This window comes from Oncorhynchus keta, chromosome 13 (assembly GCF_023373465.1).
Source record: "Oncorhynchus keta strain PuntledgeMale-10-30-2019 chromosome 13, Oket_V2, whole genome shotgun sequence".
Classification (NCBI taxonomy): domain Eukaryota; kingdom Metazoa; phylum Chordata; class Actinopteri; order Salmoniformes; family Salmonidae; genus Oncorhynchus; species Oncorhynchus keta.
This window is the reverse complement of record NC_068433.1, coordinates 30,752,265-30,767,209: the sequence shown is the minus strand read 5'-3', so window position 1 is coordinate 30,767,209 and position 14,945 is coordinate 30,752,265.

Genomic DNA, 14,945 nt, shown 5'->3' with positions numbered 1-14,945 from the left:
TCTTCATCTGCGCTTATCGACTGCCCTCTTCAGTTCAAACCACAGGTCTTCAATGGGGTTCAAGTTCAAAGGCTGATCTGGCTATTGTAAAATGTTGATTTTGTGGTCATTGCAAAATGTTGACTTTTGTTATAAGCTGTCATAAGTAGTTTTAAATTGTTATTCACCGACAGTGGCCTGCCCAGCTGATAATGGCCCAATGAAACTACATCTAAACTACATTGAGACTAATTTCACGCATATACTAATAGATGTAGCCTAAAGTTAAGATTAAATTAACAATAGTCTGATGGGTGACATTATGATAAATTGTTAAACAGCGTATGAAGAGACTGATGAACAGTGCAGTGTATAATTGACCCAGAGAGAATGGAGCACATGTTTTTCATTTTTTTTTACAAATTATAACTTTTTTTGCAGAATAACCGCAGTTCCACGGGTTCCACATGTGAGCTCCCGCGACACTCAGCTATTCTGTCCTTTTGAAATAGATTTTCTTAGTATAATAATGTTACTTATGATCTGCCTAAACAAAATAATGGATTTATTTGTGATGGTGAATATGAAATGGATTTATTAATTATTAAATGGATTTAGACTGTTAAATGTGGATGCCCCAAGGGCTCAGCTTTGGTGGCTATTTGTATATGTCAAGGCCCGGTTAAGGCAAACCCCTTGCCACACCTGTTGCATACAAACGTATTTTGTTGATTTTATTTATGCGCTTTCATGTTACTTAGCTGGGGGAAATCTCTCCCACATATGTCACAGTGGTATGGCTTCTCCCCTGCGCATATTCTGCAAGTTCCCGGACATTTCTGGGGGGAATGGCCCTAGCCCTCACCCTCCGATCCAATAGGTCCCAGACGTGCTCAATGGGCTTGAGATCTGGGCTCCTTGCTGGCCATGGCAGAACACTGACATTCCTGTCTTCCAGGAAATCACACACAGAATGAGCAGTATGGCTGGTGGCATTGTCATGCTGGAGGGTCATGTTAGGATGAGCCTGCAGGAAGGGTACCACATGAGGGAGGAGGATGTCTTCCCTGTAACGCATAGCGTTGAGATTGCCTACACATCGCCCCAGACCATGACGGACCCTCCACCGCCAAATCGATCCAGCTCCAGAGTACAGACCTCAGTGTAACGCTCTTTCCTTCGACAATAAACGTGAATCTGACCATCACCCCTTCGCCCCAGTCTGAGAGCGCTCTGGAGCAGGTTTTCATCATGGATCTCTCTGTACTTTGCTCCGTTCATATTTCCCTCGATCCTGACTAGTCTCCTAGTTCCTACAGCTGAAAAACATCCCCACAGCATGATGCTGCCACCACCATGCTTCACCATAGGGATGGTGCCAGGTTTCCTCCAGAAACCTTTGGTACGGACAATTCTTTCACCCCCATGGCTTGGTTTTTACTCTGACATGCACTGTCAACTGTAGGACCTTATATAGACAGGTGTGTGTTTTTCCAAATTATGTCCAATCAATTGAATGGTGGACTCCAATCAAGTTGTAGAAGCATTTCAAGGATGATCAATGGAAACATAGACAGGTGAGCTGCCCAGTGACACAAGCTAAACTACTTCTATAATCGCTTCGGGGCAAATAACACTGAACTGCATGAGAGCACCAGTTGTTCTGGTGTGTGATCACGCTCTTTGCCACCAATGTGAGTAAGATCTTAAATCAGGTCAACATTCACAAGGTAATTTTTTTATTTTACCTTTATTTAACTAGGCAAGTCAGTTAAGAACAAATTCTTATTTTCAATGACAGCCTAGGAACAGTGGGTTAACTGCCTTGTTCAGGGGCAGAACGACAGATTTTTACCTTGTCAGCTCAGGGATTTGATCTTGCAACCTTTCGCTTACTAGTCCAACGATCTAGCCACTAGGCTACTTGCCGATTACCAGGACGAGTACTGCGAGATAGCGATGACCAACTGGCAAGTGTCTTCACTGACATTTTCAACCATTCCCTGTCTGAGTCTGTAATACGAACATGTTTTAAGCAGAACAACATAGTACCTGTGCCCAAGAACACTAAGGTAACCTACCTAAATGACTACCGACCCGTAGCACTCATGTCTTTAGCCATGAAGTGCTTCGAAAGGCTGGTCATGGCTCACATCAACACCATTATCCCAGAAACCCTAGACCCACTCCAATTTGCATATCGCCCCAACAGATCCACAGATGATGCAATCTCTATTGCGCTCCACACTGCCCTTTCCCACCTGGACAAAAGGAACAACTATGTGAGAATACTATTCAATGACGACAGCTCAGCGTTCCAACACCATAGTGCCCTCAAAGCTCATCGATAAGCTACGGACCCTGGGACTAAACACCTCCCTCTGCAACTGGATCATGGACTTCCTTATGGGCTGCCCCCAGGTGGTAAGGGTAGGTAGCAACACATCCACCACGCTGATCCTCAACACAGGGAACAACTATGTGAGAATACTATTAATTGACTACAGCTCAGTGTTCAACACCATAGTGTCCTCAAAGCTCATCAATAAGCTACAGACCCTGGGACTAAACACCTCCCTCTGCATCTGGATCCTGGACTTCCTGATGGGCTGCCCCCAGGTGGTAAGGGTAGGTAACAACACATCCACCACGCTGATCCAAAACACAGGGGCCCCTCAGGGGTGCATGCTCAGTCCCCTCCTGTACTCCCTGTTCACTCTTTACTGCACGGCCAGGGATGACTCCAACACCATCATTAAGTTTGCCGAAGACACAACAGTGGTAGGCCTGATCAACAAAAAGGCAGCCTACAGGGAGGAGGTCAGAGACCTGGCCGTGTGGTGACAGGACAACAACCTCTCCCTCAACGTGATCAAGACAAAAGGGATGATTGTGGACGACAGGAAAAAATAGGACAGAGCACGCCCCCATTCTCATCGATAGCGCTGCAGTGGAGCAGGTTGAAAGCCTCAAGTTCCTTAGTATCCACATCACCAACAAACAAACATGGTCCAAGCACACCAAGACAGTGGTGAAGAGGACACGACAAATCTTATTCCCCCTCAGAAGGCTGAAAAGATTTGGCATGGGTCCTCAGATCCTCAAAAGGTTCTACAGCTGCACCATCGAGAGCATCCTGACCGGTTGCATCACCGCCTGGTATGGCAAATGCTCCGCCTCCGACCGCAAGGCACTACAGAAAGTAGTGTGAACAGCCCAGTGCATCACTAGGGCCAAGCTTCCTGCCGTCCAAGACCTCTATACCAGACGGTGTCAGAGGAAGGCCCTAAAAACTGTCAAAGACTCCAGCCACTCTAGTCATAGACTGTTCTCTCTGCTAGTCATAGACTGTTCTCTCTGCAACCGCATGGCAAGCGGTACCGGAGCGCCAAGTCTAGGTCCAAGAGGCTTATAAACAGCTTCTACCCAAGCCATAAGACTCCTGAACACCTAATCAAATGGCTACCCAGACTATTTGCATCCCCCCACCCTATTACACCGTTGCTACTCTCTGTTGTTATCATGTTATCATCATGCATAGTCACTTTAATAACTCTACCTACATGTATATATTTCCTCAACAAACCAATGCCCCCCCGCACATTGACTCTGTATAGGTACCCCCCTGCATATAGTCTCGCTATTGTTATTTTACTGCTGTTCTTTAATTACTTGTTACTTTTATTTCTTATAATTATAATTAACTGCATTGTTGGTTAGGGGCTCGTAAGTAAACAATTCACTTTTTTGACTACACCGGTTGTATTCGAGTGGAAATGGAGGAAAACTTGCCTCCCTGCGGACCTGGCATCCTTTCGCTCCCTCCTCTCTACATTTTCCTCCTCTGTCTCTGCTGTTAAAGCCACTTTCTACCACTCTAAATTCCAAGCATCTGCCTCTAACCCTAGGAAGCTCTTTGCCACCTTCTCCTCCCTCCTGAATCCTCCTCCCCCTCCCCCCCCTCCTCCCTCTCTGCAGATGACTTCGTCAACCATTTTGAAAAGAAGGTCGACGACATCCGATCCTCGTTTGCTAAGTCAAACGACACCGCTGGTTCTGCTCACACTGCCCTAACCTGTGCTCTGACCTCTTTCTCCTCTCTCTCTCCAGATGAAATCTCGCGTCTTGTGACGGCCGGCCGCCCAACAACCTGCCCGCTCGACCCTATCCCCTCCTCTCTTCTCCAGACCATTTCCGGAGACCTTCTCCCTTACCTCACCTCGCTCATCAACTCATCCCTGACCGCTGGCTACGTCCCTTCGGTCTTCAAGAGAGTGAGAGTTGCACCCCTTCTGAAAAAACCTACACTCGATCCCTCCGATGTCAACAACTACAGACCAGTATCCCTTCTTTCTTTTCTCTCCAAAACTCTTGAATGTGCCGTCCTTGGCCAGCTCTCCCGCTATCTCTCTCAGAATGACCTTCTTGATCCAAATCAGTCAGGTTTCAAGACTAGTCATTCAACTGAGACTGCTCTTCTCTGTATCACGGAGGCGCTCCGCACCGCTAAAGCTGACTCTCTCTCCTCTGCTCTCATCCTTCTAGACCTATCGGCTGCCTTCGATACTGTGAACCATCAGATCCTCCTCTCCACCCTCTCCGAGTTGGGCATCTCCGGCGCGGCCCACGCTTGGATTGCGTCCTACCTGACAGGTCGCTCCTACCAGGTGGCGTGGCGAGAATCTGTCTCCTCACCACGCGCTCTCACCACTTGTGTCCCCCAGGGCTCTGTTCTAGGCCCTCTCCTATTCTCGCTATACACCAAGTCACTTGGCTCTGTCATAACCTCGCATGGTCTCTCCTATCATTGCTATGCAGACGACACACAATTAATCTTCTCCTTTCCCCCTTCTGATGACCAGGTGGCGAATCGCATCTCTGCATGTCTGGCAGACATATCAGTGTGGATGACGGATCACCACCTCAAGCTGAACCTCGGCAAGACGGAGCTGCTCTTCCTCCCGGGGAAGGACTGCCCGTTTCATGATCTCGCCATCACGGTTGACAACTCCATTGTGTCCTCCTCCCAGAGCGCTAAGAACCTTGGCGTGATCCTAGACAACACCCCGTCGTTCTCAACTAACATCAAGGCGGTGGCCCGTTCCTGTAGGTTCATGCTCTACAACATCCGCAGAGTACGACCCTGCCTCACACAGGAAGCGGCACAGGTCCTAATCCAGGCACTTGTCATCTCCCGTCTGGATTACTGCAACTCGCTGTTGGCTAGGCTCCCTGCCTGTGCCATTAAACCCCTACAACTCATCCAGAACGCCGCAGCCCGTCTGGTGTTCAACCTTCCCAAGTTCTCTCACGTCACCCCGCTCCTCCGCTCTCTCGACTGGCTTCCAGTTGAAGCTCGCATCCGCTACAAGACCATGGTGCTTGCCTACGGAGCTGTGAGGGGAACGGCACCTCAGTACCTCCAGGCTCTGATCAGGCCCTACACCCAAACAAGGGCACTGCGTTCATCCACCTCTGGCCTGCTCGCCTCCCTACCACTGAGGAAGTACAGTTCCCGCTCAGCCCAGTCAAAACTGTTCGCTGCTCTGGCTCCCCAATGGTGGAACACACTCCCTCACGACGCCAGGACAGCGGAGTCAATCACAACCTTCCGGAGACACCTGAAACCCCACCTCTTTAAGGAATACCTAGGATAGGATAAAGTAATCCTTCTCACCCCCCTTAAAAGATTTAGATGCACTATTGTAAAGTGGCTGTTCCACTGGATGTCATAAGGTGAATGCACCAATTTGTAAGTCGCTCTGGATAAGAGCGTCTGCTAAATGACTTAAATGTAATGTAAATGTATTCGGTGCATGTGACTAATACAATTTGATTTGATTTAACAGGATGCACCTGAGCTCAATTTCGAATCTCATAGCGAAAGGTCTGAAAACTTGTGTAAATAAGGTATTTCGGTTTTTAAAATTATTTTATACATTTGAAAAATATCTAAAAACCTGCTTTTGTTTTGTCATTATGGGGTATTGTGTGTAGATTTATGAGTAAAAATGGTATTTTATCCAATTTTGAATAAGGCTGTAAAGAAACAAAATGTGTCGAAAGTAAAGGGGTCTGAATACTTTCCGAATGCACTGTAAGCAGAATTCTATATAATTATGATGCAAGAACCCCCCAAAACTATGCCCCCTCATCAATTTCAACTGCCCCCTTATTCATAGCTGCGGGAAGAGCATGACTTAGCCACAGAGGATCATGAGCTTCTTTTAAAGCTGTAGATTGTTTCAAATCACAAACGAGTAGGCTTATATGTCTTGTTAGGAAGCCCGCAATTAGGGCATCTTGCGTAGCTGATTGAGATGTTGCTCTCCAGAGTGCACTGAGCTGTCTCCTGACAATTGTTGCACATTCATTGTTTTATTGTTCTAGTTTGCCATTTGATTGTTTATTTTTTAGCAATTCCCAATTACATACAGTATCTCACCAGTAGTAAATGTACCTTTAATCCCTGTCATTTGGTAACATTAGTTTCTGTTAATACATGGATTAATTAGACCTACAGTAATTTACGTTGTTGAATTGAATTGAATCTATTTGGGTAATATACAATATACAATAGACATATACAACAAAATGTACAATGTGGACCCAGAGGATAGCACTTAACAAAGTATTGATTCAATTGTTTCCAAATTGGTCCTCGGTGGCAAAAGTAATACCCCATTGAATGATTAAAAGGCAAGATAAAAGTACAAACAACCATAAATAAATACATTTATATTGAAATCCTTGAAACTGGCACTATTCATTGCACTTTTCCCTAATCTTAAAAAACAACCTATTCATTGCACATCATCCCTAAACTAGGAAACAATCTATTTATTGAATATCATCCCTATCTTTCAAATAAATGCTAAATGCATGCTCTTCAACTGATCGCTGCCCGCACCTGCCCGCCCGTCCAGCATCACTACTCTGGACGGTTCTGACTTAGAATATATGGACAATTACAAATATCTAGGTGTCTGGTTAGACTGTAAACTCTCCTTCCAGACTCACATTAAGCATCTCCGATCCAAAATTAAATCTAGAATCGGCTTCCTATTTCACAAAAAAGCATCCTTCACTCATGCTGCCAAACATACCCTTGTAAAACTGACTATCCTACCGATCCTCAACTTCGGCGATGTCATTTACAAAATAGCCTCCAACACTCTACTCAGCAAATTTGGTGCAGTCTATCACAGTGCCATCCGTTTTGTCACCAAAGCCCCATATACAACCCACCACTGCAACCTGTATGCTCTCGTTGGCTGGCCCTCGCTTCATATTCATCGGCAAACCCACTGGCTCCAGGTCATCTATAAGTCTTTGCTAGGAAAAGCCCCGTCTTATCTCAGCTCACTGGTCACCATAGCAGCACCCACCCGTTAGCACGCGCTCCAGCATGTATATTTTACTAGTCACCCCCAAAGCCAATTCCTAATCAGGCTGCCTTTCCTTCCAGTTCTCTGCTGCCAATGACTGGAACGAATTGCAAAAATCACTTAAGCTGGAAACTCATATCTCCCACACTAACTTCAAGCATCAGCTGACAGAGCAGCTCACAGATCACTGCATCTGTACATAGCCCATCTGTAAATAGCCCATCCAACTACCTCAACCCCATATTGTTTTTTTTGTTTGTTGCTCCTTTGCACCTCAGTATCTCTACTTGCACATTCATTCATTCATCTTCTGCACATCAATCACTCCAGTGTTAAATTGCTACATTGTAATTACTTCGCCACTACGGCCTATTTATTGCCTTACCTCCCTAATATTACCTCATTTGCACACTCTGTATAAAGATGTTTTTATATTGTGTTATTATTGACTGTACTTGTACTGTTGTTTATTCCATGTGTAACTCTGTGTTGTTGTTTGTGTCGCACTGCTTTGCTTTATCTTGGCCAGGTCGCAGTTGTAAATGAGAACTTGTTCTCAACTGGCCTACCTGGTTACATAAAGGTGAAATATATATATATATTTACCTGACCAGCAGTAGGGGGCACAAGGGGGCAACCTCCAAATGAAAACTGCTATTAAAGCAGTTTCTACTATTTCTTTCCTTGATCTCCAAACCTTGACCCAGAAAATATAAAAAACTATCGGCCTATATCGAATCTTCCATTCCTCTCAAAATTTTTAGGAAAGGCTGTTGCGCAGCAACTCACTGCCTTCCTGAAGACAAACAATGTATACGAAATGCTTCAGTCTGGTTTTAGACCCCATCATAGCACTGAGACGGCACTTGTGAAGGTGGTAAATGACATTTTAATGACATCGGACCGAGGCTCTGCATCTGTCCTCGTGCTCCTAGACCGTGGTGCTGCTTTTGATACCATCGATCACCACATTCTTTTGGTGAGATTGGAAACCCAAATTGGTCTACACGGACATGTTCTGGCCTGGTTTAGATCTTATCTGTCGGAAAGATATCAGTTTGTCTCTGTGAATGGTTTGTCCTCTGACAAATCAACTGTAAATTTCGGTGTTCCTCAAGGTTCTGTTTTAGGACCACTATTGTTTTCACTATACATTTGACCTCTTGGGGATGTTATTCGAAAACATAATGTTAACTTTCACTGCTATGCGGATGACACACATCTGTACATTTCAATGAAACATGGTGAAGCCCCAAAATTGCCCTCGCTAGAAGCATGTGTTTCAGACATAAGGAAGTGGATGGCTGCAAACTTTCTACTATTAAACTCGGACAAAACAGAGATGCTTGTTCTAGGTCCCAAGAAACAAAGAGATCTTCTGTTGAATCTGACAATTAATCTTAATGGTTGTACAGTCGTCTCAAATAAAACTGTGAAGGACCTCGGCGTTACTCTGGACCCTGATCTCTCGTTTGAAGAACATATCAAGACCATTTCGAGGACAGCTTTTTTCCATCTACGTAATATTGCAAAAATCAGAAACTTTCTGTCCAAAAATGATGCAGAAAAATTAATCCATGCTTTTGTCACTTCTAGGTTAGACTACTGCAATGCTCTACTTTCCGGCTACCCGGATAAAGCACTAAATAAACCTCAGTTAGTGCTAAATACGGCTGCTAGAATCCTGACTAGAACCAAAAAAATTGATCATATTACTCCAGTGCTAGCCTCTCTACACTGGCTTCCTGTCAAAGCAAGGGCTGATTTCAAGGTTTTACTGCTAACCTACAAAGCATTACATGGGCTTGCTCCTACCTATCTCTCTGATTTGGTCCTGCCGTACATACCTACACGTATGCTACGGTCACAAGACGCAGGCCTCCTAATTGTCCCTAGAATTTCTAAGCAAACAGCTGGAGGCAGGGCTTTCTCCTATAGAGCTCCATTTGTATGGAACGGTCTGCCTACCCATGTCAGAGACGCAAACTCGGTCTCAACCTTTAAGTCTTTACTGAAGACTTATCTCTTCAGTGGGTCATATGATTGAGTGTAGTCTGGCCCAGGAGTGGGAAGGTGAACGGAAAGGCTCTGGAGCAACGAACCACCCTTGCTGTCTCTGCCTGGCCAGTTCCCCTCTTTCCACTGGGATTCTCTGCCTCTAACCCTATTACAGGGGCTGTCACTGGCTTACTGGGGCTCTCTCATGCCGTCCCTGCAGGGGGTGCGTCACCTGAGTGGGTTGATTCACTGTTGTGGTCATCCTGTCTGGGTTGGCGCCCCCTTGGGTTGTGCCGTGGCGGAGATCTTTGTGGGCTATACTCAGCCTTGTCTCAGGATGGTAAGTCGGTGGTTGAAGATATCCCTCTAGTGGTGTGGGGGCTGTGCTTTGGCAAAGTGGGTGGGGTTATATCCTTCCTGTTTGGCCCTGTCCGGGGTGTCCTCGGATGGGGCCACAGTGTCTCCTGACCCCTCCTGTCTCAGCCTCCAGTATTTATGCTGCAGTAGTTTGTGTCGGGGGGGGCTAGGGTCAGTTTGTTATATCTGAGTACTTCTCCTGTCCTATTCGGTGTCCTGTGTGAATCTAAGTGTGCGTTCTCTAATTCTCTTCTTCTTTCTTTCTCTCTCTCGGAGGACCTGAGCCCTAGGACCATGCCCCAGGACTACCTGACATGATGGCTCCTTGCTGTCCCCAGTCCACCTGGCCATATCTGCTGCTCCAGTTTCAACTGACCTGAGCCCTAGGACCATGCCCCAGGACTACCTGACATGATGATGTCCACCTGGCCACAGTTTCAACTGTTCTGCCTTACTATTATTTGACCCCATTTATGAACATTTGAACATCTTCATGTTCACTCCACCCGGCACAGCCAGAAGAGGACTGCCACCCCACATATGCCATCGGAGGACCTGCTGCCCCAGGCGACCCATGATGAGTTCCCCAGTCCAACTGTGCTCTGCTCCAGTTTCAACTGTTCTGCCTTATTATTTGACCATGCTGGTCATTTATGAACATTTGAACATCTTGGCCATGTTCTGTTATAATCTCCACCCGGCACAGCCAGAAGAGGACTGGCCACCCCACATAGCCTGGTTCCTCTCTAGGTTTCTTCCTAGGTTTTGGCCTTTCTAGGGTGTTTTTCCTAGCCACCGTGCTTCTACACCTGCATTGCTTGCTGTTTGGGGTTTTAGGCTGGGTTTCTGTACAGCACTTTGAGATATCAGCTGATGTACGAAGGGCTATATAAATCAAATTTGATTGATTGATTGATTGATTGATTGATTGATTGATTGATTGATTGATTGAGACAAATGCCTGTAAAGACAGAACATGCACCTCGCAGTACTGTTTACTCTTGGGATTTTACAAGACATAACACTATTTTGGTATTGTAACTGTGCTGGTTATACCATATCAATGTGGTATTTCATATAACCTGGGGCACGATCATTTAAGATGTCAAACATTTGATCGAGCTTAAGCTGTGTGACCTGCATTCTCTTGTTCAGCTTTTTTGATAGCCCACTATAGCAAGCAGAGCAGGCATAATCATAATGACACTGAATCAAGGTTGAGACGAGCAGTTTCTTGACTTTGATGTTAAAGTATCTAGTGTTACGATATAGAAATGTCAGTTAGCAGCAATCTTGTTTCCAGAAAGGGATTTATCTATGGACACACCAAGATAAGTTACACTGTTTTGGCTCTCCAGTAGCGCAGTGGTCTAAGGCACTGCAGTCCATTGTTCAAATCCAGACTGCATCACATCTGACCGTGATCGGGAGTCGCACAATTGGCCCAGTGTGGTCTGGGTTTGGCTGGGATAGGCTGTCATTGTAAATAATAATTTGTTCTTAACTGACTTGCGTGTGACCTTTATTTAACTAGGCAAAGTCAGTTAAGAACAAATTCTTATTTTACAATGATGGCCAATCAGGAAACAGCAGGTTACCTGCAGAACAACATATTTTTACCTTGTCAGCTCATGGATTCAATCCTGCAACCTTTCAGTTACTGGCCCAACACTCTAACCACTAGGCTACTTGCCACACCCATTCATTGCAAATTTCCCTGATCTTAAAAAACAACCTACTCATATAAAGGTTCAATTAAAAATGTTTAAAATTCTGCACAGTTTACCTTCATCTTGTTAGCCCTAAGCAATCTAAGTTTTGTTCCAAACAAAATTGATAAAGTTATTCTCACATGTAGCGACAATTTGTGTTCAGTCAACCAATCTCTTACATAAGGCAATTCCTTACTCAAGGTCTCCTCTAAGTCATCAGCATAAAGCAGGAGTTTGCACTTTACTGTATCTAGCATATCATTGACATATATAAGAAATAAGAAGGACCCTAAAATTGATCCCTGCAGTATTCCACAGGATATTTCTTTGGCCTCTGACAGAACATAGGATAAATAGGATAGGATAAAGTAATCCTTCTCACCCCCCTTAAAAGATTTAGATGCACTATTGTAAAGTGGCTGTTCCACTGGATGTCATAAGGTGAATGCACCAATTTGTAAGTCGCTCTGCATAAGAGCGTCTGCTAAATTACTTAAATGTAAATGTAACATCACCAACATTACAAACTTGTAATAGGCCTGATTACCAGCAATGATGAGACAGCCTACAGGGAGGAGGTGAGGGACCTTGCGGAGTGGTTCCAGGAAAATAACCTCTCCCTCAACGTCAACAAAACGAAAGGGCTGATCAAGGAACTTCAGGAAACACCAGGGGGACCACTCCCCTATCCACATCGACGGGACCACAGTGGAGAAGGTGGAAAGCTTCAAGTTCCTCGGCGTATACGTTACTGACCATCTGAAATGGTCTACCCACACAGACAGCATGGTGAAGAAGGCGCAACAGGGCCTTTTCACCTCAGGAGGATGAAGAAATTAACATTGGCCCCTAAGACCCTCACAAACCTTTACAGATGCACAATTGAGAGCATCTTGTCGGGCTGTATCACTGCCTTGTACGGCAACAGCACCGCCCGCAACCACAGGGCTCTCCAGAGGTTGGTGCGGTCGGCCAACACATCACTGGGGGGCACGCTGCCTGCCCTCCAGGACACCTACAGCACTCGATGTCACAAGAAGGCCAAAAAGATCATCAAGGACATCAATCACCCAAGCCAAGGTTGGTTCACCCTGCTTACCATCCAGAAGGCAAGCTCAGCATAGGCGCATCAAAGCTGGGACCGAGAGACTGAAAAACAGCTTCTATCTCAAGGCCATCAGACTGTTAAATAGCCATCACTAGCCGGCTACCACCCAGTTACTCAACCCAGCACCGTAGAGAATGCTGCCTATAAACATAGACATGAAATCACTGGTCACTTTAATAATGGTTCACTAGTCACTATAATAATGTTACATACTGCTTCACTCTTTTCATATGTATATACTGTATTGTATTATACAGTTTTTTAGTCAATGCTACTCTGACATTGCACATCCTAATATTTATATATTTCTTAATTCCAAAGCATTTTGTTACATTTCTGTTGGTCAGATAAGACCTAAACCAATTCACTGCTACAGTACATCATTTAGACCCATGCATTGTCCAGTGTCAAAATCTTTTTGCAAGTCTAACATGGCCCAACTTGTATACTGTACTTCCCATTCTCACTTTCCTGCTTGATGTGGTTAAAAAGGTGGATATGGCCAGTATCAGTGGAATGAGCTGTTCTAAAACCAGATTGAAGTTAGTTTTTTAAAGTTTGTGCGGAGGATTGATACAGGCCTTTAGTTTCCTACATCTGTTTTACTGCTTTTCTTGTGGAGCGGATCCACCCTGGCTGTTTTGAGATTATTGGGGGAATTTACCACTACTAATAGAAAGGTTTACAATATTATGCGTTATTGTTTTAGCAGTGACACAGGTACTATCCTTTATGAATCTTGCAGGAAGATTAACCAAACCAGTTGCTTTGTTTGAGCTCATTAAGCATAGCAGATTGGAAACGTTGTTCTCTGTTACCATACACAGCTAAAACAAGTCATTTGTGAAACCTTTGCTATGGTAAAAGTTTTCAATCAGAGCGCTTGACTTGGGCATGAGCTCACCAGAGCTGAGTGCCTGCACATTCAATTTTCTACTGCTTGAGTTCCTGTTCTTCTTATAGAATATTAGCTCAAACCTATTGTGGAGCTGCTTCACATAAATATGAACAGTACCAGCACCCAAAATGAGTACAGGCACCTATTTCAGTTCAAGTCAAGCACTGGATATGTCCAAAGTTAACACTATAACATCCATGTTTTGGTGCAGGTGTAACAGGAGTTTGGGATAATCTCCACATTTGAATTGTACAATAAATCAGAAACGCTAAAGCAAGACATCTGGCTCGAGACATATTTCGTAGCTCTCCACCTGCGATCTCCTTCACACCCTGCACACTACTTTTTCCTCTTTACTTGTTTGCGGAGTTCACAACCTGCTACACTTCTGGGAAACAAGTTTTGGTTTATTTCATACCATCATTTACTAGTGTTTTCAATTTTTTCATCGTATTTTGTAAGGAGCGCTCCATGTGATCAATGAGCATGTGTCTGGTTTCTCTGTCCTCTTAATGTTGATGGAAGGCGTGATCCTGAGCACAAATATGCTAACTGGATGTCTGATTTGTTATTGTCTTAAGCCACCACCACTAATAAGCTGAGTTTCTCAGTTATTTTTTTCTTCACCTCACACAGTAAGTCAACGAAGTCCGTTTAAAAAAAAGTATGATATTACCTCACAGCATTTGAAAAATCTCTCCAACACTCTCCCCCCACCAGTGGCAGCCTGCTCTCATAGACTAGATGTAACATAGTAAACGTAAACGACACAACTAAATTAGTATAATATGTTACGTTTTATATGGTTACAAAAAAGAAATGGTTACTTAAGGCAAAAATGAAAGTAGTGTAGTTGGTCGGGATGGGTGAGTAGGCATATAACTCAAATGTCTAGGAACCCAAAGCTTGAGAGTTCAAATCTCATCAGAGAAAACTTCAGCTAATTAGCAACTTTTCAACTACTTACTACTTTTGCAACTACTTAGCATGTTAGCTAACCCTTCCTCTAACCCTGACCTTAACCCTTTTAGCTAACCCTTCCCCTAACCTTAAACATAACTCCTAACCCAAAGGTTGTGAGTTCGAATCTCCTCACAGACAACTTTAACTAATTAGTGACTTTTCAACTACTTACTATTAAGTAGTTAGCTAATGTTGGCTAACCTTTCCTCTAACCCTTTTAGCTAACCCTTCCCCTAACCCTAACCTTAAACCTAACTCCTAAACATAAGCCTAACCTTAACCCTAACCCCTAACCTAGCTAACGTTAGTCACCTAGCCACCTAGCTAGAAATTGTAACATATTGTACGTTTTACAAATTTGTAACATATAATATAAATTGTAATTTGTAGCATATCATACGAAATGGGGGATGGACATCCACAAATGAATACATACCATACAAACGTAACATTTCATACTAAATGGAGTGTTTCGGATTTACGTACAGAATAATAAAATGCTCTGAGACCAGGTGGCAAGAACCAATCTCTGGGCCGCACCC